Below are 23,923 nucleotides of genomic sequence, written 5' to 3'. Positions count from 1 at the left end.
AGTTATAGCTACTTTAAAGTTTTAAAAAATATATCTCTTGACAAGTTGTTTGATGAAAATGTTTAAAGAATTTCTTTCTGCCCCACACTACAGTGTATAAAGGTGCTCATTTCCTTAAATCCTTTGCTAGTTTGATAGATAAAAAACTATCCCATTTAATGCATTTATTGTATTAAATGCGTTTTATTTTATTAAATATGTTTAATGGCTAGTTTTTCTTTGATCTGAATTGAATATTTGCCACTTTTTCCTATTTTTCTATTAGTGCATTCATCAATTTATATTGATTTATGAAATATACTAAGGCTTATGTGACTAATATTCTCAGTTTGTCTTTTACATTTTATTTGTCATTTCTGAGGTGCCATTGTTTCACATTTTAATATTGTCAAATCTATAATGTTTCCCTTTAATGATCTCTGACCTTATTATTTTGTCTCAAACATCCTTTTCCATTCCATATAAATGTTCACCTAAAAGAAAAATTAACTTAAGTGTTGGGCAGTCAGAAGCTACTGGATGCCAAAATTAGATTTCTCTGACAATTCAACTTCCATAAAACTGTAATTGGCTGGTTCTTATTAATTACATTAGCTAGTAATCAAAGCCAGAATTTTTACCAGTCAGAACTTCAAATTGAGGCAGCGTTTGAGTATTTTCTGACCCTTAGTAATTGGCATGCAAATGTTGTCCTTATTCCTAATTTTCAACTTAAAAGATTGTATTGGTGTTTGTCTAACAGTAATAGAAAATTACAGGCAGGGATGTTGATGGAGATACGTTGCCTTTGCCTCCAAGCTTCAGTCTAGTAAAAAGCATACTTTTTAAACTTTTATTTTAAGTTCAGAGGTACAAATACAGATTTGTTACATAGGTAAACTTGTGTCATGGGGGTTTGTTGTAAATATCATGTCCTTTGCAGGGACATAGATATAGCTGGTGGCCATTATCCTTAGCAAACTAACGCAGGAACAGAAGCTCAAATATTGCATGCTCTCACTTGTAAGTGGGGGCTAAGAGATGAGAACACACATGGACACACAGAGGGGAACAACCCATACTGGGGCCTTTTGGAGGGTAGAGGGTAGGAAGGAGAGGGTCAGGAAGAATAACTAACAGATATTATACTTAAATTATACTTGTGTTACATAAGAGTTTGCAAAGCACTAGGTGTTTGTAAGAGGCCCGGAGGATCACGTGCTCCCATTCCCCAACCTATTGCCCTGAATCCTAACTTCCAACTTTATTTCTCACAGTGTTTGCCATTTTAGATTAACTAATCAATCTAGAAAGATAATCCAACTTAGTTTATAAAAGGGAATTGAATTTTAATCCTGCAAAGTTTATTATTATCTAATCTTTGACAGTCATTGGTTGCAGTTCAGTGACCTTTCCTAAAGATGCATATTTTTCTCTATATGCTCTCAGATATGATGGCTTAGACTGAACATTTAGCACTTTCCATTTGGATGTTACTGGAAGTTACAAGAGGTAATAAACACATTAACAACATGATGTTTCTCTACCATGCCCATGAAGTGCCACTCTTGGTTGATATATGGTCCAAGATCCAAGGTATAATAGGTTATAGATCTACCAACTGCTTTGCTATTGCGTGATTGCAAAATGTAAGATCCATACTTCCCTTCACTCCCTTTTCTATTCGGTCAAATCTACATTTTAGGATTTTTCCATTTGCAATATTTTTGTTTTAGTTGGCTCTCTGTTCATCATATTTGACAGAACTTCAAGTAAAAATAGATTAAGCAAAAGATAAGCAATTTGTTAGCCTACATTCATGGGAAATCCAGATGTGGGAAAGGTCTCAAGGCTCCAGATACTCAAATGATACCATAAGAAATATTCTTTCACCAATTAGCTCTGGTTCACTTCATGTTTTGGCCTCATTTCCTCCATTGCTGCTGAGCCTTCCCCCAGGTGGGAGATAAAAGATGGGAATGACATATTTGTAGACAGCTTTAAGCTTACAAGATGTCAGCCTACTGATCTCAGAGTAAAGTGTGCTTCTGTTTTCCAGTATTTACATATTAAATGCCACATAAAAGATCAGCAGCGCTCCTTTTGTAACATTCATTAAACAATACTTTGGCTGCCTGGCCAGGCCCAGGTCAATGACCCTTACTGGGTTTGGTGAAATACAATTGGCATCCTTGTCAGGGAGGGACAACTTTCAAAGGAAATTGTGTCCACTTACTGTTACCAAAACACCAGGTGTTCGGTCTAGGTCCTGTTGCTTGCTGCACAGAAAGCCAATCACTGAAATAAGTATTGCCAAAAATGAAGCCTTTAATAGAGTGCTGTAGCCAAGAGGCCAGGAGATCTCAAATCCATCTCCCTGACTGACTAAAATTAGGAGCTTATATAGCAGGGAAGAAACGTAACCATGTGTGGGAAAACAGGAATTAGGGAGGTGTAAAGAAGAGCAGCTGGTCAACGGGAAGCAGGTGGTCAGTTAGGCAATCATAACAGATGAGGTGTCTGGCATCTCATTGTCCAAATGCAGTGATCTGGTGACTTTCAGCTCCTTGCTAGTATCTGGGAGGCCTGATGGCTGGTTTCCTTGGAAAGGAACTCAGATAAGGAAAATGCAACTTTCTCAAGTTTTAAGACTGGGAGGGCCAATTTCTATGCTTATTCAAAGAAACCATGAACTTCAGCTCTATGGGACACCTGGGTCAGTTTCATTACCAGAAGAATGTGGAAATGATCTTTGGCTGATGAAAGAGTAAATGCTCATGGGAAGAAAAATAAAAAGAAAAGCTCTGAAAGTGACTGAATCAAAGACTGACATCATCTGATACAAGTCAGTTATTCACTTTTGCCTAAGTTCCATCAGATATAAAATAAAGAAGATAGTCTACTCCTTAACCCCTCACATTTGATAGAAACACAACTGGATGAACTTGAGTATTTACTTGCTTGGAACATCAAGGTTTCTTTGCTTTTCTCTTTCTTTCCCCGATTACAGAAAATTAGTGCTTATAAAGTAATAACAAAATATTAATAAGTCAATACTTACATAGTATTCATTGTTTGGCAGGCTGTTCTGAGTGTTTAACATATATTAACTCATTTAGTTCTTACAACACCCCTACGATGTAACTATTATTAGTATCCCCATTTAAGAGATGAGAAAAATAAGAGAGATTAGAAAATTTTCTATGGTCACAAGGTTAGTAAGTGGCAGAGCTGGGATTCAGATTCAGGTATCCCATTTGCTGCTGAATGTATGATTTCTACCTCTCCTTTCTTTCAGTAAGTCTTACTTACTGAAAGTCATAGTTGAGTCTCTCTATAACTTTTCAGAAACACCAGGAACTATAGGCATGATAAAAGAAGGGCTTTGTATATGTTCTTAATCATGAAACAGTAGATAGCACAACATCCATTTTTATGTAAATTTGAAGAACATATTTTAATTCCTGTTAAAATCTCTCCACTAGTACAATGAGCTCCTTCAACAGGAAACAGGTGGTCAGTTAGGCAATCATAACAGCTGCATTTCTTATCTGCCAGGTATTCTTAACATATTGCTCACTTCCTTTTTAACTTTCACAAGCCATAGCTATTCTGATGTAATTGATCTTTTGAAAGTGTATAAAGTGCTATTTAAAAGTTGCTTAAGCACAGGAAGATTCTACATCCTATACCCATTCAGTGAAGATGAGAGTTTTTGAGGAGTAACAGTTTATTTGCTGCTGTTTTATAGGAACACACATTTGGGTACCCACCTTGTACCAGGCACTGTGATAAGGACTTTGTCACCTTCAGTAGGACTTTCTCACCTTCAGTGAGAGGTGTGAAGCTCAGTTATCCATAAACACAGGCTGTTCGGTCTATAGTCAATTCTGTTCTTCAAAGGGATTCTCAAGTCTCCCTTCATCATCATCACAGAACAATTTTTTTTTTGTTTTTAAATCTGCTCAAGTCTTCTAAGCGGGTCTCAGAAATAGAAAGCAATTTTCTGCTAAATTAAGCAAGGTTGTAAATTCAAAGAGGATAGTTTACTATAAAGGCTTATGGGATTGTGAATCAATGTAAACAATTTACTTCTAAAGCCTCTGCCTGGATGGCCATTTAAGGTTGAAATGTGTTTCAATAGTGCCCTAAAAGCTTAAATGAAATTGTCATATAAATACTCCACACTTTGACACATTTCCAATGATTATAATAATTTCACAGCCTTTGAGACTTTTGAAATTATTTGGTTCAATTTAACGTGTAAGGAAAAGACGAATGAAATTCTTGTTACTTAAGATTAACACAACCTTTGACAGAGTTGTTTCTATCATAAAATACAAGTATTTGAGCACTTAGTATTACAAAAGCTACCTATGATTTTTACATTTTGAAATGAAGAGGGGGAATTATGTTTTTACCAAAGGTCCATATTTTCATTGCGAAACAATATTAAAGGAGAACACATGTAAGAATGAATTCTTATAATTATTTTATCTGTGCCTTGGGTGGGAGTGTATTAATTATATCAAATTACTACCTAAATAAAAAAGAATGAAAGTAATCGTTTATGGAGAGCAGAGCTAGACATTGAGAGCAGAGCTAGACATTAAGATTATTAGAAAACAACTGTCATTTTCCCTTCTAACTTTAGGAAACCACATTTTATATGGGAAAGTGAAAAAACACAGAAAACCTAATAGCATTATTTCAGATTTCTTTCTACTAACTCACTCTAATATTGTCCTAACGGCATGCATGAACTTTTAATATTCTAAAGGATAAACACAAAAAATAAAAAGTTTGGATTCCATTATACAGCATTTTGTATTCCTAGATTATATATATATATTCCAAATTAACAAAAACAAAAATATTTGTAGTAATCAATTCTTCAACAGAACTTAGTGATGGCACCTGCATTATAGATTAAAATAAAATTATGCATACAAAATTATACAAATCTGTTCACTTAATGCTTGAAGTAGGTAGGAGGAAATTACTGCATGTGATTTTTAGAAAGTGTTGTTGAGCACATCAGAAGAGGTTAAATTAATAACCCCTTAAATCTTTGCTTGTTATCAGCAGCCATTCACAAGAGTAATATATAGGAGCTATAAGTAAAGGTTTAACCAATCTGTAGAAATGTCTTTTACTCTATAACTTAATAGTTCTGCCAGAGTTTTACTTAACTAGAATTATACCAAAATAATACCTGTTATTTTGAGGACACATTTAAAAAATAATAAAGAATACTTTACACTGTTACCAAAACAACATTATGGAGCCTGCAGAGAGCATGTCAGGAAGACAGAATGCATAATTTTTCTCACACACTACAGTCAAAAGCCTACAAATGTTGTTCGTTGTTGGTTCAATAATACATTCTAACATTCTCACATCTTGTGATGTCATGTTTTTAACCTTGCGATATTGATTCCATAGATTAAAATCTACAGTCTTACCTAATTTGGAACCAACAAATGCTCTGGTTGGGTGTATCTGAAACACTATCTGAAGCTGAAGACTATCTCAAAAATGAGCCTGGCCCTAAAGAATTGTAATTTTTTCTTAACATATGGACTATGATGCTTGTGCAAATATTTACCTTAAATCAACTATCTTAAATCAAATGCAATATTCTTTCTATTTGCAAAACTGTATACCTTAACTTTCCATAAAGAAGGTGGATACTCACCCTCAGGACTGTGAAAATTACACTTCTATAAATGGCAGGTGTGAATCTCTTATTCAAAATATGTGAAAAATAGAATCAGAGTTAATTTGCTTTGCCACAGACCTATTTCCCCTGATTCTTCTTTCACACTAAAAAAATTAGTCATGTGCATTTTGGAATTTTTAGAGTCAAATTATATTGATCTATTATTACTTTTGACTATAGGGAGAAGAATTTTCATTGTCCAAGTTTAATGAAATGTTACTCTCAAGTAGACTGGATTAGCCAAAAGACAAATTCACAATGTAAATATGTAAAATTTCCTTTAACAAGACTTCATAAAATTCTGATAACATATTTTCTTTAATTTTATACACTTTTATTTTAGATTTACGGGTGTATGTGAAGGTTTGTTATAGAGGTCACTGGGGTTTGTTGTAGAGATGATTTGGTCAGCCAGGTACTAAGCATAGTACATATTTTTTCTGCTCCTCTCCCTCCTCCCTCAAGTAGGCCCTGGTATCTGTTGTTGCCCGTTTTATGTTCATATGTTCTCGTTGTTTAGCTCCCAATTACAAGTGAGAAGATGCAGTATTTTTTTATGCTCCTGTATTAATTTGCTTAGGATAATGGCTCCCAGCTCCATCCATGTTGCTGCAAAGGACATGATCTCGTGCTTTTTTTATGGCTGCATGGTATTCCATGGTGTATATGTACCACATTTACTTTTTATTTATTTATTTATTTTTTGAGACGGAGTCCCGCACTATCGCTCAGGCTGAAGTGCAGCAGCATGATCTCGGCTCACTGCAAGCTCTGCCTCCCAGGTTCATTCTCCTGACTCAGCCTCCCGAGTAGCTGGGACTACAGGTGCCCGCCACCATGCATGGCTAATTTTTGGGGGGGTTTTTTTTGTATTTTTATTAGAGCCAAGGTTTCACCATGTTAGCCAGGATGGTCTCGAGCTCCTGACCTTGTGATTCACCCACCTCGACCTCCAAAAGTACTGGGATTACAGGCATAAGCCACCACACCCAGCCTACATTTTCTTTTTCCAGTGTACTGTTGATAGGTATTTAGACTGATTTCATGTTTTTGGTGTTGTGAATAGTGCTATGATGAACATATATGCACATGTGTCTTTACAGTGGAATAATTTATATTCCTTTGGGTATATGCCCAATAATGGGATGTCTGGGTTGCATGATAACTCTGTTTTAAGTTATCTGAGGAATCCCACACTGCTTTCCACAGTGGTTGAACTACTTTACATTCCCACCAGCAGTGTATGTAATCCCTTTTCTCTGCAACTTCACCAGCATCTGTTATTTTTTGACCTTTTAAGAAGAGTCATTCTGACTGGTGTGAGATGGTATCTCATGGTGGTTTTAACTTGCATTTCTCTAATGAGTAGTGATGTTGAGCATTTTTTCATATGCTTATTGACCATGTGTATATCTTCATTTGAAAAGTGTCTGTTCATGTTCTTTGCCAACTTTATAATGGAATTGTTTGGTTTTTGTTTGTAAATTTGTTTAAGCTCCTTATCTAATCTGCAAATTAGACCTTCGTCAACAGCATAGGTTGCATTTTAGGTCAGAAAATTGTACCTGAGAGGAACACGTACGTGAAAGGTCCATGGAAGCAAATTCCATTTTACTTGTTTATTCTCACTTTTCCTCTGCGTCACTCCTTCCCCTAATCCCCTCTCCCCTACCCAACCACAGCTACCATTCTATACTGTCTAATGTTATGTTCTTTCATTGGGTATGTGTTTTATGAAACACATATTGTTATTTTGTGTGGATATTTTTTAGTTTATATAAATGATATTGGAATATATAGCTTATTTCATCTTGTTTTTTAACTTTTCTCATATAAGCTCTGAGTTTTTTGGGGTTTTTTTAGTTGATTTTTTTGTCATAGTAAGATCTATATTCAGTGTAATATAAAAATCTTAAATGTACATTTTGATGAGTTTTACTAAAAGCATTCATTTGTGTAACCATTACACCACTGAGGTACAGAATAATTCTATCACACCCGGACATTCCTTATTGACTCCTTTAGTCAATCTTCCGCCACTTTTTAAATTATATCAAGACTTGGAAGACAAAGCTTACAAACCGGAAAATACTAAAAATTATTTCTACCAGATCAAGTGTGGAATTGAACAGAATGAAAAATGAAAGGTCAAACAGTTCACAAGACTTAAATTGGAAATCCTGTAATTGTGATATTTTGACTTGAAAGAATCTTTTGACAGAACTGCTATTTTTAATTGGATAAATTACACTCTATACTAGGATAAAATTAAATTAAGATGGTCTACAATTTGTCTAAATGTGGTAAAATATTCAAAAAGTTAATAAATACGATTTACTTTATGAGGTTAGCTTAAAAATATTTATCAAAGAAAGGTCTTCTAAGGAGAAAAAAGAAGAAAATAACTTGAAAAATACATTGGTTTAAAATGTTACACATTTCAATATGAAAAGAACAAAAATTGATAATATCTCACATTAAGAAAATTTTTTTGAGATTACCAAGTACCTCACATGCAGAAAGAATATTTTATTTATTAATATTTTCTTTAAAGAAGAATTTATTAAAAATATCAACTGTTAAAGTTACAAAGTATAAAGTATAACTTTAAAAATTATTGGAGTTATTTGGAAAAATAAAAATAAGACTAGCTGAAAAAAATCTAAGCGCTTCAGAAAAATATCAGTGACAAAGTATTAGAAGCTAATAAAGTTTAAAAACTGATTATGTACCAAGAATAAGTAATTAACTTAGTCTATGTTTAATTTTAGATAATGAATGGGATTTTTAAAAATTTTGCTTTAATATGTGCAGATGTACGTTATTTTTAAGAAAGTTATTTTTGAATATAATTTTTTAGCTAAAGTGTTTTGTAGGTCAATAAATGTTATCAAACTAATTTATCAGTCAATAAATATTTAAAAATTAAATTACTTCATTTGTTTGTTTTGTTTTATTTTTTTGAGACAGGATCTTGCTCTCAAGATTTTTTGAGACAGGATCTTGCCTAGGCTGGAGTGCAGTGGTGCAATCTTGGCTCACTGCAACCTCCACCTCCTGGTTCAAGCAATTCTCCTGCCTCAGCCTCCTGAGTAGCTGGGATTACAGGAACATGCCACCACGCTGGGCTAATTTTTGTATTTTTAGTAAATACGGGATTTCACCATGTAGGCCAGGCTGGTCTCAAACTCCTGACCTCAAGTGATCCACTCACCTCAGCCTCCCAACGTGCTGGTATTACAGGCATGAGCCACCATGCTCAGCCAAATTATTTAATTTTTTAAGCATTACTTTTTACTCTCTGAAATGCCCTGGTTCAAGCAGTAAGTTATATGGTCACTATTATAAAGGGGCAATGTCCAATGTCCTTGAGACTTTTTAGACATGACAGTTGCTCGCAAAGAAAGTAGAGGTACAATACCTACCAATGGGTTAACCTTTTGCTTCTTGTTTGGATATTTCTCCCTCCCTGACATTGTAGGTCTCTGTGGAAGTACAGACATTCTTTGTCTTGTTCACTGCTTTAGGCTGAGCACATAGAATGCTGCCCAAAAAGTAGCAGAGGCTGACTAACAAATTTTCAAAGATGGTCTTTTGTTAATAGGATAGGTGTATTTTCATCACAACTAATGAGAATTTGCGTTCCCACTAAGCTCATTTATATAAAACTATATGAAATTATTTTTATTTGTGTTTGGTCATGGCAGTAAAATGAATTTCAACAAATGCTTCAACATTTAAAAACTATATTTATATTATAAATCACCATAGTAGAAATATTTATACTCTAGAGTTTTAAAATTTCAATTATTAAAAGATTCTTTATTTTTAAACACAGCCAGAATTTCCCCTAGAACAATGATGTTACAATTTTATGCCCTCAGAATTTATGGTAATAAGTATGAAATACAAATTATCCCAGATATTAAGAGCATTTTTGTATGTTAGGTCACATTAACATTAAGTGACATTTATTGTTACTGCTGCCATTCTTCCAAATTACATCCTGCGGGATCTTCATCCCTGACAAGCTCAGTCCAAGTGTTTCTAGAGTATGTTTGACATTTGTCCATGAACTATCCCACTGCATTTACCCAGCTGTGTCTTCAGATCTTCCAGGTACTCTTTCAGCCACCTTGATTTGGCAGGCTTACCAGTGCTTTATTAGGCACTAGGATTTCTGCTAAGCAACTTATTGCTCCATCAGGAACTAACCCGAGGCATCACCACTGAGGCACCAATGCCCTCATGGCATCAAAGCTACTCACTGATGTGTTGCAAGTTGAATATACCTTTGTAGTATATTCTATGTGACCTGAATTGCTGCTTGTGTGCTCTTGCTTTATGGCTCTGTTCTCAGACCAAACCAAGGGTCAGGGAGCTTATTCTTGTGGCCCAATAATGAGATGCAGATGAACTGGGAAAGAAGAGTTTATTTCTGTTACCGGGTACAAGGAGAAGGCCAAGAAAATATTACCAGACCAACTCAAAATTGTGAAGTTTTCCAGCGCTTATATACCTTTTAAGCTACATATCTACCTGTAAGTGTGCATTCATCTAAAGACATAAATGATTAACTTCTTCTAATCTATAACTAAGGTCTGAGTCCTTAAGGCCTTCCTCTGGAGCCTTAGTAAATTTACTTAATCTTGATGGGTCCAGGAGATAAGGGTGATTACCCTTATCTTGTCTTCTGCTAAATCATGGAGGTTTGGGGAGTTCCCCAATAAAACTTGTTTGTGGAGGTCTGCAGAGTTTCTTCAGACCCCCAATAAAACTTGTTTAATCTTAAATAGATTCTGTTAAGAATTCCTTCATTATCTTGTCACGCTTCAGGACCCAGCGAAAAGCCTAGGCAAAACCCTTGGTGGGCTTCTGTTACATTCCAGCCTTTGTAAAAGGGCACTGGCCCTATCAGCTTTTAATATTTAACTTAACCACTCGGTCAGTGCTAAAAAAATCATCATGGAGGCCTGCCTATTCAGCTGTTAGTGAGACTTGGCCTGCTACATCCCTATTATTTTTACTTATATCACTTTCTTTCACAAGGACCCAGACACGTGGCTATTAGCCCAGGCTGTTGATAACCACCTCAGTGTAGTCAGAATTAATACCACCTTTGTAATGATGAAGGCTTTGTAATGGGAGAGATATTTTGGCCTGCCTCTTTTTGCCTATAGAAAGCCTTTACACAGAATCCTCTCTTGACTCTTTTTACAGTTGGCCAGATGTGGTCAGACATGTTAAAATTTCAGGATTCCTAGATATCTTGAATGTCTCAGGGATATTTATACAAAGAGAGGGAGATTTTCTACTGCTTTAAATCGAATTCATGCTCAATTTAGGAAACATACATATTGATTAATATGTTTTTAAATGCTGAGATTAATCAATTAAATGATCTTAATTTAAAATAAAATTATGAATTTCTTATTATATTTTTAAAAATACATCAAACCTCTTAAACAGAAGATAAAAAATACAGAAGCTCAGCACTCACAAATTCAACGGAAGAGTTCCAACTGCACCTATTTTAAAATTTAAACTCCATGAGTTTTATTCTGTATTGATGCTTATACTTTGTTTGTACAGTAATATATATTATTCTGATACCCACCAAGGTAACGATATTATTTTGATACTTTTCCATGGTAAAGGTAATTTAACAAAAATAATGTAACCAGATAGCAGAAGGTTATAGTGTCTAGAATATTAACTCTTTGATATTGATTATGAACTGGTAATTCAAATTAGAACTAGCATACATTGAGTTAAAACATTTCTAAAAATTATACATCACTTACTATATAAATAGGACTTTTTGCTCCATTTCTTTCACACAATTTTTTTTAATTAGGACTTTTTGCTCCATTTCTTTCACACAATTTTTTTTAATTGAACATTGTACCCAATAGGTAATTTTTAACCTCAGCCGCCTCCCACCCTCTCCACTTTTGGAGTCCCCAGTATCTATTATTTCCATCTTGATGTTCATATGTATCCATTGCTTAGCTGACACCTATATGTGAGAATATGTGATACTTGATTTTCTGTTTCTAAGTTAGTTCACTTAGGATAATGGCCTCCAGCTCCATCCCTGTTACTGCAAAGGACATGATTTCATTCGTTTTATGCCTGTTGGCCATGATTATTGTTCTCTTTTTCAATCTCACTTGGTAACAATTTAGCTTATGGAAATGCCTTAAGGTTGGCTTCTTTCAATACTGCCCCAGACATTTTAAAAGCATCTTTGCTTTCCAGCAATAAGATATTTCAAACACTTTTTGTTTTTAATGTTTTCCTGGTCAAAGACATGAAATCAGTTACTCCTCACATAACAGTTTAAATTTAGAGTGAAATAGAGTCTAAATATCGGCATAGGTATAAACATTTTTTCTCCATGTTCACTGATAGTATTCACTCCCTTGCTGGGTCTGTTTGGTGACAGTGCTGAAATATGTATTTCTTACTAAAATAGTGAGTTCACATAGATACTTCCTAATTTTTGCTACTAAATCACTTTACTTTTTCCAGTATAAAACTTTAAGTAATTCTTATATATTTCTAATTTTGATCATTTTCCCAAACTTAATTTCACCCAAATCTTTTAAGTTTACACTGACCACACACAAACAAACACATTCACACATACACACAAATAACTCTCCACTACTACATTGGATTTGACCCTGGCTCAAAGTAAAATCTCTGCTACTAGCGTTGTAATAGAAAAACCTGTGAACAATTAATTAGGACACTAACTTATTTTTATTATTAGGTCAAACAAAGATTTACTAATATAATGATCAGTTAGGAAAAGTTTAGCCCCATTTGAAATTATGGACATTTACAGTCAATTATTATTTAAAAAATTTCTAATTCTATCAATTTCTCCAATAATATTGCCTTCATGTCTCTACCTTCAACCAGAATTTATAGTGGATTCTTACTGCTGATCAAATAAAATTTACTTATTTCAGAATGCATTTAATTTTGACTGACTTTACTTTTATCAAATGCATGTACTTAGTAAAAAGGTGAGAATAACAATGGAATTTTATTTTCTAATAATCAGAAGCAAGGCAATCCAGATTAACACTCCCATTGAGACAATTAATAAATCTGAACAAATATTAAAAATATGTACTTATATTAGACATCTATTAAACTATGAAGGACTTTTAGGCTGAGATCCAAAAGAAGGCAGAATTGCAGTGAGGTAGGCCCCATACTGGCATTGCATTTTTCAAGATATTTTCAAGAAATGAAAATAATGTCAAAAAAATTAATGCATTGGATATGATTAATGGCAGATTGGACATTGATACCCAAAAGATTAGTGAACTGGAGCCTGGGCACGGTGGCTCACATCTGTAGTCCCAGCACTTTGGGAGTCCAAGGCAGACAGATTATGAGGTCAGGAGTTCCAGACCAGACTCGCCAATATGGTGAAACCCCTTCTCTACTAAAAATACAAAAATTAGCTGGGCATGATGGCACAAACTTGTAGTCCCAGCTACTTGGGAGGCTGAGGCAGGAGAATCACTTGAACCTAGAAGGCAGAGGTTGCAATGAGCCGAGATTGCACCACTGCACTCCAGCCTAGGCAACAGAGTGAAACTCTCTCTCTCAAAAAAAAAAAAAAGATTAGTGAACTGTACAAAATGAAACATAGGGGAAAAATAACTGAAAATAAAATGAACAGTTTGTGAGTGAGGTGCTGGACAGCTTCATGTGGTCTAATATACATATGCCTGGAGTATGTGAAGAAGCGAGAATAGGGAAATAGGAGAAAAAAACATATAAATAAATAAATAATGACTGAAGAATGTCAAATTTAATGAAAACTACAAGCCCCAGAGATCTAAAAACTCAAATAATCCCAAGCACAAGAAACAAATAAAATTACATCAAGGCATATCTGAATCATATTGTTTAAAACCAGTGACAAAGAAATCATCTTAAAATCAGCAAGAAGAGAAAATACAACATGTATAGACATAGAGGGATATAGATGGCTACAGATTTCTCACTGAAAGCAATGTAAGCCAGAAGATGGTAAGCAATATTTTTCAAGTATTGGTGAATAGGAAATTTGTCAACCTAGACAAGTATTTCCAGCAATTTTTTTTAGATTACTAATAAATCACATCCAGGGTCAATACAAGTCTCAATAAACTTTGAAGAATTCAAATCATGCAAGGTGTATTCACTGACCACAATAGAATTAAGTAAGATGCCAGTAACAAAAAGATATCTCCAAATATTCAGAAACTAAAAGAAAAAAAAATTACTTTTCAATAACCCAAAGTCAAATAAGATATCAAAAGTAAAATGGGAAACATTTTCAGCTATTTATATTTTTGAAATACAAATAGAGCACATCAACATTTGTGGTATGCATCTAAAACAGCACTTAAAGGGAAATTTATACGACTAAACACCAATACATATATGAAAAGAGATGAAAACTGTAACTTCAGTTTCTACCTTAATTAACAAAAAAAGTGTAAATGAAACCTAAAGTATGCATTAACAATGAAATAACAAATATCAGTCCAGAAATCAATAAAATACAAAACAGAGAACTAACAAAGAAAATAAAGACAAAAGTTTTTCTTTGAAGAAATATATAGTTAATTAACCTGTAGCTGGGCTAATCAGGAAAAAAAAAAGAAAAGGCAAAGTTTAACCATAGCAAGAATGAGAAACACTATCACTATAAATCTACAACTTTTAAAAGAATAATAAAGACTAAGGGAATATTATGAACAACTTTATGTCAATAAATTCCAAAACGTAAGTGAATGGGACAAATTTCTTGAGAGACATAAACTGTTGAAGCTTACTTCAGAAGATACAGATAAACCAGATAGCCCTATACTTATTAAATAAATTAAATTTGTAGTTAAAAACCTAACCACAAAGAAAACCACATGTGCAGATAGCATCAGTGGTAAATTATGCCTAACAGTAAACAAAGAAATAGTTCCAACTCTACACAAACTCTTCCAGAAAATTGAGAGGAGGGAAACACCCTCCACATGAGAATAGCAGTATTTTCTACCAAAACTAGATAGAGACATTACAAGGGGAAAGATAAACCTCTAAACTACTCACCAAAATCTCTTAGGAACCCAGAATCAACATTTTTTAAAGATGTAGGGGGTACATGGGCAGTTTTGTTACGTGGGTATATTGCATAGTGGTGAGGTCTGGGCTTTTAGTGTACACATTTATGTATAGTAAATATGATACCCAATAGGTAATTTTTCAACCCTCACCCCCACCCCACATTTCTCAGTCTGAGTCTCCTGTGTCTATTTTCTGACTCTGTGTGTCCACGTGTACCCGTTGTTTGGCTCCTACTGATAAGTGAGAACATGCGGTATTTGACTTTCTGTTTCTGAGTTATTTCACTTGGTTTAATGGCCTCCAATTCCATCCATCTTGCTGCAAAAGCCACGATATCATTCTTTTATGATAACTGAGTGGTAGTTCATGGCGTATAGAGATTACATTTTGTTTACCAACTCATCCATTGCCAGACACTTAGGTTGATTTTGTATCTTTGTTATTGTGAATAGTGCTGTGATAAACATACAAATGCAGGCATCTTTCTAATAGAATGATCTTTTCTTTCTTTTGGGTATATACCCAGTAGTGGGACTGCTGGATTGTATGGTAGTTTTATTTTTAGTTCTTTTTATTTTTCAAGTTCATTTTACTGTTAGTTGATATATAATAACTATACATATTTATGGCATATAGTGTGATGTTTTCATATAGGTATGCAATGTGTGATGATCAAATTAGGATAATTAGCACATTCATCTCCTCCAAAATTTATCATTTCTTTGCGGTGAGATCACTCAAAATCCTTTCTTCTAACTATTCTGAAATATGTGGTATATTATTGTTGACTACAGTCACCCTACTGTGCAATGACACATTAGAAATTATGCATCCTATCTTACTGTAACTTTGTACTCCTTGACCAACCTTCCCCAACACCCTCACCCTATCCAGCCTCTAGTAGCCACTATTCTACTTTGTACATTTTAAAAAATAACTTTTACTTTAGTTTCAGGAGTACATGTGAAAGTTTGTTACGTAGGTAAATGCGTATCATGGGGCTTGTTGTACAAATTATTTCATCACCCAGGTATTAAGCCCAGTACCCAATAGTTATCTTTTTTGTTCCTTTTCCTCCTCCCACTCTCCATCCTCAGGTAGACACCAGTGTCTGTTGTTTCCTTCTTTATATTCATAAGTTCTTATCATTTAGCTCCCACTTTTAAGTGAGAACGTGCTGTATTTGGTTTTCTGTTCTTGCAGCCCCATCCATGTTCCTGCAAAATACATTATATCATTCATCTTTGTGGCTGCATAGTATTCAATGGTGTATATGTACCACATTTTCATTATCCAATCTGTCATCGATGAACATTTAGATTGATTTCATGCCTTCGCTATTGTGAATAGTGCTGCAATGAACATTCGTGTGCATGTGTCTTTCTGGTAGAATGATTTATAAATATATTCCTCTGGGCATATACCCAATAATGAGATTGTTGGGTTGAATGTTACCTCAGCTTTTAGCTCTTTGAGGAATTGCTATACTGCTTTCCACAATGAATGAACGAATTTACACTCCCACCAACATTGTGTAAGTGTTCCCTTTTCTCTGCAACCTCACCAGTCTCTGTTAATAGCAGACATTCTGATTGGTGAGAGATGGTATCTCATCGTAGTTTTGATTTGCATTTCTCTAATGATCAGCAATATTGACCTTTTATTCATATGCTGATGGCCACCTGTATGTCTTCTTTTGAGAAGTGTCTGTTTGTGTCCTTTGCCTTCTTTTTAATGGGGTTGTTTTTCTCTGTAAATTTGCTTAAATTCCTTATAGATGCTGGGTATTAGACCTTTGTCAGATGCATAGTTGGCAAATATTTTCTCCCATTCTGCAGGTTGTCTCTTTGCTCTGTTCTTAAATACATTTTTAAACAAAATTCAGTCAAATAAAATCTCTCATAGGCAGCATTCTGAGATAATCCTCAAGATTCCCACCATCTGGTGTATGTGCCTATATAATCCCTTTTATTGTGGGTGGAAGCTATAATTGTAATTAGTTACCACTCTCATGATTATGTTATGCTATACATCTAAAAGGGAAATTATCCTAGGTGAGCCTGATCTCATCAGGCAGGATCTTTACAGAGAGTTTCTTCTAGCTAGTTGCAGAGGAGAAAGTCATATTTATGCACTCCTTCTGGCCTGGGAGAATGCAAATATCCATGTTGTGAACTGCCCATGAGCTCCACATGATATGAACCCAAAAGTAGCTTTTAGGATCTGAGAGTAGTCGTTGACTGACAGAGAGCAAGAAAATGAATACCTCTGTCATACAACCTCAAGAAGCCTAATTCTACCTAAAACAACTTGAATGAGCTTGGAAGACCCTAAACTCCAAATAAGAACGCCATCGTATTTGGCACCTTGCTTACCGCTGTAAAACTCCGATTTGAGGACCCAGTTAATCCATGCTCATATGCCTAACCTATGAAAACTGTGAGATAATAAATCATGTTTTAAGCAGATGTGTTATTGGGAATTTATTATGCAGTAATGTATAACATAACACAGCATCCAGTAACATCCAAAAAGCGTAATACATCATGACCACATGGGATTTACTCCATAAATCCAATGCTCACTTAGCACTGAGCTATTGATTTTGTGGTATACACTGTGTTAATATAGCGTGATCGTTTATCACATTAGTAGAATAGAAACGAAAAATGCTTTGATTATCTCAATAGGTTCAAATAAGTATTTGAGAAAAATTTCACATCTATTCTTCATGAAAATGCTCAGAAAACTAGGAGTAGATGGGATCTTCCTCAACTGTATAAGGGATATTTATGAAAAATCTATAGCTATCATACTTAATGGTGACATACATTGAGTACATACATACATATGGAAGAATGTGTGTGTGTGTGATTATGTTAAGTGTAAATGAAGTTAATGTAAATATAATATGTTTTCAGACTTTATAAAAATAATAACACGAACAGCAACAACCATACTCTATTTAGAAAGCATATCTAAAGGACATACAGAAGCTGAAAATAAATAAAAGTGAAAAGCATACAACTTATAAATAACATTCAAAGTTTACAGACCTATGAAATAAGATGTAAGACATACAGAAACACTAGATTTGTGAGATATGCTTTATAATAATATGTTTTAATTTACTAGGAAAATAGGACAATTTTAACCTGAATCACCTTAATAATGTCATCTAATAATTAATTTTTAAATGATGTATTAAAAAGTAAAAATATACAAATCTACATTATTTGGGGGAGATTTTAACATCATTTTTTTAAATTTAGAAAACAAGCAAACACATCTCAATATGACTATTTATTATTAAAAACATAATATTTTTGGTCCAAATGACATACTTCTCTGCATGTGGTGCCAAAATCACAAGATACACATTTCTTTACTAAAATTCACCATTTGTTTAGCCAAATTTTAAAAGACTATATCATATACTATGTAATCTTACCATGGTACAATTAGCATAGAAATCTATAACTACAAGATAATTAGAAAATATTCCAAAGTTTGTAAATGGAAATATTCATAGGTTAAAAAAGAAATCACAAAGGAAATTAGGAAATATTTTAGAACAAATGATAATTAAGGTACTACGTATCAAAATGTATGTAATGCAATTAAAGCTGTGCTTCATATGAAATTTTAAAGTTCCTCATGAAAATGCTCAGGAAACTAGGAATAGATGGGATCTTCCTCAACTATATAAAGGATATTCATGAAAAATCTATAGCTATCATACATACATCATTTCATAGAAATTTTATGATTAGTTAGAAAAGATAGGTGGAAAACAATTATCTAAGCTTCTATCTCAAGAACTTAGAAAAATGACAGTAAATTTAAATCTATAAAAAGTAGAAGGGAAGGAGTCAAAATAAGAGTTAATGAAATAGCAATAAACATAAAATAGATCAATAGCTAATTTTTTTCGAGAAAACTAATACAATAGATAAACTCCTGGTGTGATGGGTCAACAAATAAAAACTAACAAAAAGCAAATAATAAGAATAAAAAAGGGGCAATAGTAATAGGAATTAAAAAGTTTATGAGACATTTTAGTGAGCAACTTTATGCCAATAAATGTTTAAATTTAGAAGAAAAGGATAATTTTCTAGGAAAATACAACTTACCAAAATTGGCACAAGAAGATATAAAAAGTCTCTATTGTCTTAAAACTGTTAAATGAAATAAATCTATAATTGAATACTTTACCTTAAATAAAACAGATAGATTATCTGGTGACTCCAACTGTGGTGTACTGGAGATGGCTTGTTCCTGACAACTGCTAAAATTTCAGAAATTTTGCAAACTAGTTGTTTAACACAGTCATTATTAGAAATTAAAACATTTAAAATTTCAACTAAATAAATTATATTGAAAAATAATCAATATCACAAACTTGTTACTTCCTCATTACTTTTTACTACATTTTACTATTAGCTGCTCTTGAGGTTATTAACATTTATTATATCTGTAGGGTGCAAATACTTATACTGCTGCTCTACTGTGTCCCTCTTCCCAATTTTATTTTCAGTGATATCACATTGATAGCATGAAATCAGCCAGGGTGGGAGAGTTAACACCACAGAAATTATTAAGCAGTATATCTGAGGGCTTGATTTATTGCTAAATATAAAGAGGCTTCAGTTTAATAAATATAGTTTGTATGAAGGTAAGAATTAGTTGATCAGTAGATCACATATATGATTTAATAACAGTAAATATAAAAGGAACACATTAATAGATTAGGATCCAAATCTATTTATCATATTGGCTAAATTGCTCTTTTAGGGTGAGTGTGGATACAAGAGTTCAGAAAGAAAGCAACTAAAGTATTATATGAGACTCAATTGGCAATAAAGAGTTTACAGTAAAGAATGTACATTTTATTTGTAAGTTGTGTGTTACACATCCTTAATAGCAGTAAAACTTCACAATGAGCATGCAGTATATACTACATATATAATATTTGCATGTTATATGTAACATAAATTATAATATATATAATATTTTTGAAAAGCCAGCTGGTAAATATTTACCAGCATGAGACTGATCCTACTTACGTTTAATGAAGAAATAGCACTAGTTTTCACAAGCTTTTACAAAGAATAGAAAAAGAGAGTACACTTTTTATCTTGTATTTTTAGGCCTAATTAATTTAACTTTGAAAAAATATATTATAAAAAGGCAAAATTAAAAGCCAATATATCTCATGAACAGATGCAAATATCCTAAATGAAACATTAACAGACATAATTCAGCACTATACAAAAAAAGAATCATTTATTACAATCACATTTGACGTGTTTCTGGAGTAAAAATCTGGTAGATCATTTTTAAGACTGCATTGTGTTGCAGCAACTCAATTTAACTGATTGTCAACCAGTCATTACATTTATACTTTGTCGATGAGCCCTTGTACAAAAACTGAGGTTGTAAGGAATGAATCGGACTTACATAAATGTCTGTGCTGTGATCCATTATAGGGACTTTCCAAAATCTCCCTATAGAGTCCTTATCTGCCATAAATACTTCAGCAGCATCAGATCTAATGCAACATATGTCTCAAGAGGAAGAGCATCTGGCATGGCAGCCTGGATCTGTTGGAGAGGCTTCTCTTATTGCAGTACCACTTAAAAATGGCATTCTTTTGTGTTCTTCAAAAAACAATGACTATCATACCTGATATTCAAAGACTACCAGTTGGTGTTGTATTTCTTTCTTAGTGGTATAATGGGCCAGATCCAGTAATTTATGCTTCATCTTAAAAATAATATCTCAGCCTCCTGCAGACCACCGAGCCCCTAATAGCAAGATTACAGGTCCCTAAATTTTGGTAGGATTTACTTCTCATCTTTTGATAAACATTTGTCTTCCCAAGGTATCTAGAGTAGCTGCTACTTGCTATTCACCAGATCCAATAAGCAAAATATTCATATTACAATATTATCAATCAACATGATATTATGAAATGAAGAAATGATCAAGGGCCCTACAAACTAGATTGTGTCATAAGGCTGGAGAGTGGAAACCACCCTGAAGTAAGACAATGAAAGTGAAAACTTTACAGCTAAATCTGCCAGTTAAATCAAACTCCTTTGGCAGTATTTACTAAAAGATATAGAGGGCAGAAAAACATTCAGCAGATCAAAAGCTACATATCAGGTGACAGAAGATTTGTTAATTCCCGTTGGTAAAGGAAAAACAGCTGGATCAACAGCTGCAATTGTAGTCACCATCTGATCAAGTTTATGGTAATCTGCTGTTATTCTCCAAAATTCATCTGTTTTCTATACAAGCTAAATAGGCTAGTTAAATGCAGAAGTATCACCACTCTGATATCTTTCAAGCACATTTTGGTGGCACTAATCTTTGTAATTCTCTAAGAAATGCAGTATTGATTTTGAATTATCATTTTGACAAAGAAAACTCTAGAGGTCTCCACTTAAACTTTGCTCTGAGAGTATACTTATTCCAATTATGCCCAGAAGGGTTGAGAAAATAATCACAGCATGAGTTTGAGGGATTACCAAGCCAACCGTGAGATGGACTCATGCTGAAACACCATTAACCCACTGCTCTCCATAAACCACTGCTCAGAGCCAGTGATCAATAATCTCTGAAAAATCTGATTATTTTCCCTACTCCCATCAACAATCATTCTTTTGGATGATCATAAGTTCTTTTGAGGAAAGCTGGGGGAAATTTAGGGCCTAAGTTTTGGGCAGTATAATTCTCAAATACACCCAGCATTGCCTAAGAGGATCTGGGGATGTAAACGGGCCATAACTCCATATGGAGCAATTCAAGTCGAACTTCTGTTCACCACACGTAGGGCCATTTATTGACATATACCAACTATAATGTTAGTAGGCTGCATATTTATTTTAGCCATAGGGTCTCCATGATTAATTAGCCAATGCCAAAGGTCTCTGTGGGTCAGACCAATTTTTATTACTGCTTTGAGTCTGCTGCCCATGTTGTCTTTGGCCATTTAGTGCTTGCATTTGACCCCTGAAATATAGGACCCCATAGATTCCATTCAGTTCAGAGAACCCGTTTTTATAGCAGTACTTTCTGCTGTCATTTCTGGCCTCCAGAGAAGCCACTACAGAGCAGTGTTCTTCTCACCGACACATTTCTCAAACCCTAGTTGACGGAAGTATTCTCTGCACTCTCCAAGAAGATATAGTTAATGGTTGATCTGGCAGGTACTACATTTATTGAGACATTTGGATATATCCCACCACCTTATTTTATGTTTACAATAGGATTTTATTTATTTTTTCTTACACGTTCCCTTTTGTTTATATTTCTCTGGCATTTTATTAACTCTTTTCTTCTTCTGGTTACCTGGAATTTATCAATTATATTTCTAAAATTTTATTGGTTACCCTTGAATTGTTATCAAACATTGAACATTTAGGCATATTTTATTATTATAGTCAAACATTGATCTCTCACTGAAAAGACAAGATCTTTAAAACCTTCAAACATACCATTACACATCTCAAACCACGTTAGATAGTAAACTTTTGATTATCTCCCACTAAATCCTATTCCTACATAATAATTTCCCACCTCACTAAATACCACCACCATCCTTCTGTTGCTCAAACCAAAAACCCAGGAATCATACCCAAAGCCTCTACCTTGTCTGAGATGACATCATTCTTGCCTAGACTACCACCTGAGACCATTTACTGGTCTCTCTTCTTCCACTTTGCCCTTATTCAATTATTTTCCTCAGAGCTAATGTAGTGATTGTTTGAGAAATAAAGCTGATGATGCCATCCTTCTGAGTAAAACCTTTAATGCTATCTCATGGGTCAGAAAAAGAATCCAGGCTCTACTGTGTTCTACAAGGCACTTCTTGACATGGACACTGCCTCACCTTACATCAATCTTCCCCTTTCTCATTATGCTCCAGGCCCACTGGCTTCCTTTGTTTTTCTCAAAGATGCTGCCCTCCTCCCAACTATGTAGCCAGGCCCCCTTTTTATGACTGTCCCTCTGCCAGAAATGTTCTTTTCCATAACTTTCCACATGTTTGGCTCATTCTCTTCTTTCAGGTTTCATATTGTTACAGGAGCCCTTCTGACTTTCCTTTATAAAGGGACTCTCTTACTACCTTCTAGTTCCTCACCTGCCTTTTAAACTTCTGTATCACTTAACCATAATCTGTATTTTTCTTTATTTGCTTATTTAAATATTTTTCTTTACTTGCTCGTTTATCATTTGTATTCGCTGTAAGACAGTTAACTTTATGATGCCAATGACCTGTTCTGAATTGTTCACTTCAGTGTATCTCATTCTTTGATCAGTGCTTGTCACATCACATGGACTCAATAAAAGTTCTATCAGGAAAATTACTTGATTTACAAAGAGAGAATTATAATGATTATAATGATTCATATATGCAGCTGGGATGGGCTTCTTAATTGTGAAAAAAAATGTTTCACAGTAGCCTTCCTTATGAAAGAGAGGAATGAATTTGGGTTCTGTGCAATTGGGCTTTCCTTTTGGTAGGTAGGTGGAGGGCAAATACTCAAGGCTGGGTTTTTATGATTGATAAAGAGAAGAATGATGAACATTGGAAAGGGCATCAAATGCATCTGCCTTTCTCACCTGAGTTTGAGCCCAGTCTCCCACCTTGAACATCTCTATATCCCAAGAATTTGATTGGCATGCCTTGCCCACTATGACAGAAAGACCAGTCATCATGCCCACCCACAGACTACAGATTTGGGATTTTTCCAGGGACTTATTAATAAGACCAATTATCATCCCTGCAGGAGGATGCACATTGTGTATATTGTTATAATTGACTTTGCTTTAAATTTACCTGTCAATCTCAAATCATTTTTTGCTATTTTCCGGAAGGCCCTCAAAGGGCAAATTTTCTGGTTCTCATTTTTTTGTTGTTGTTAAGGGATTTTGTTAAGTAATCTTTTATTGTTGTTTTGATTTCAAAAAATGAGAGATGAAGAGAGATACCAATGCCACATTTTCGGTATGCCATCTTCATCAGAGCATCATTAAATACAATTTTGAGTAATTCTCACTGTACATTTTTTTTTTTTT

The sequence above is a fragment of the Mandrillus leucophaeus genome, unplaced genomic scaffold, assembly GCF_000951045.1.
Source record: "Mandrillus leucophaeus isolate KB7577 unplaced genomic scaffold, Mleu.le_1.0 Scaffold688, whole genome shotgun sequence".
Taxonomy (NCBI): domain Eukaryota; kingdom Metazoa; phylum Chordata; class Mammalia; order Primates; family Cercopithecidae; genus Mandrillus; species Mandrillus leucophaeus.
This window is presented reverse-complemented; position numbering follows the sequence as displayed.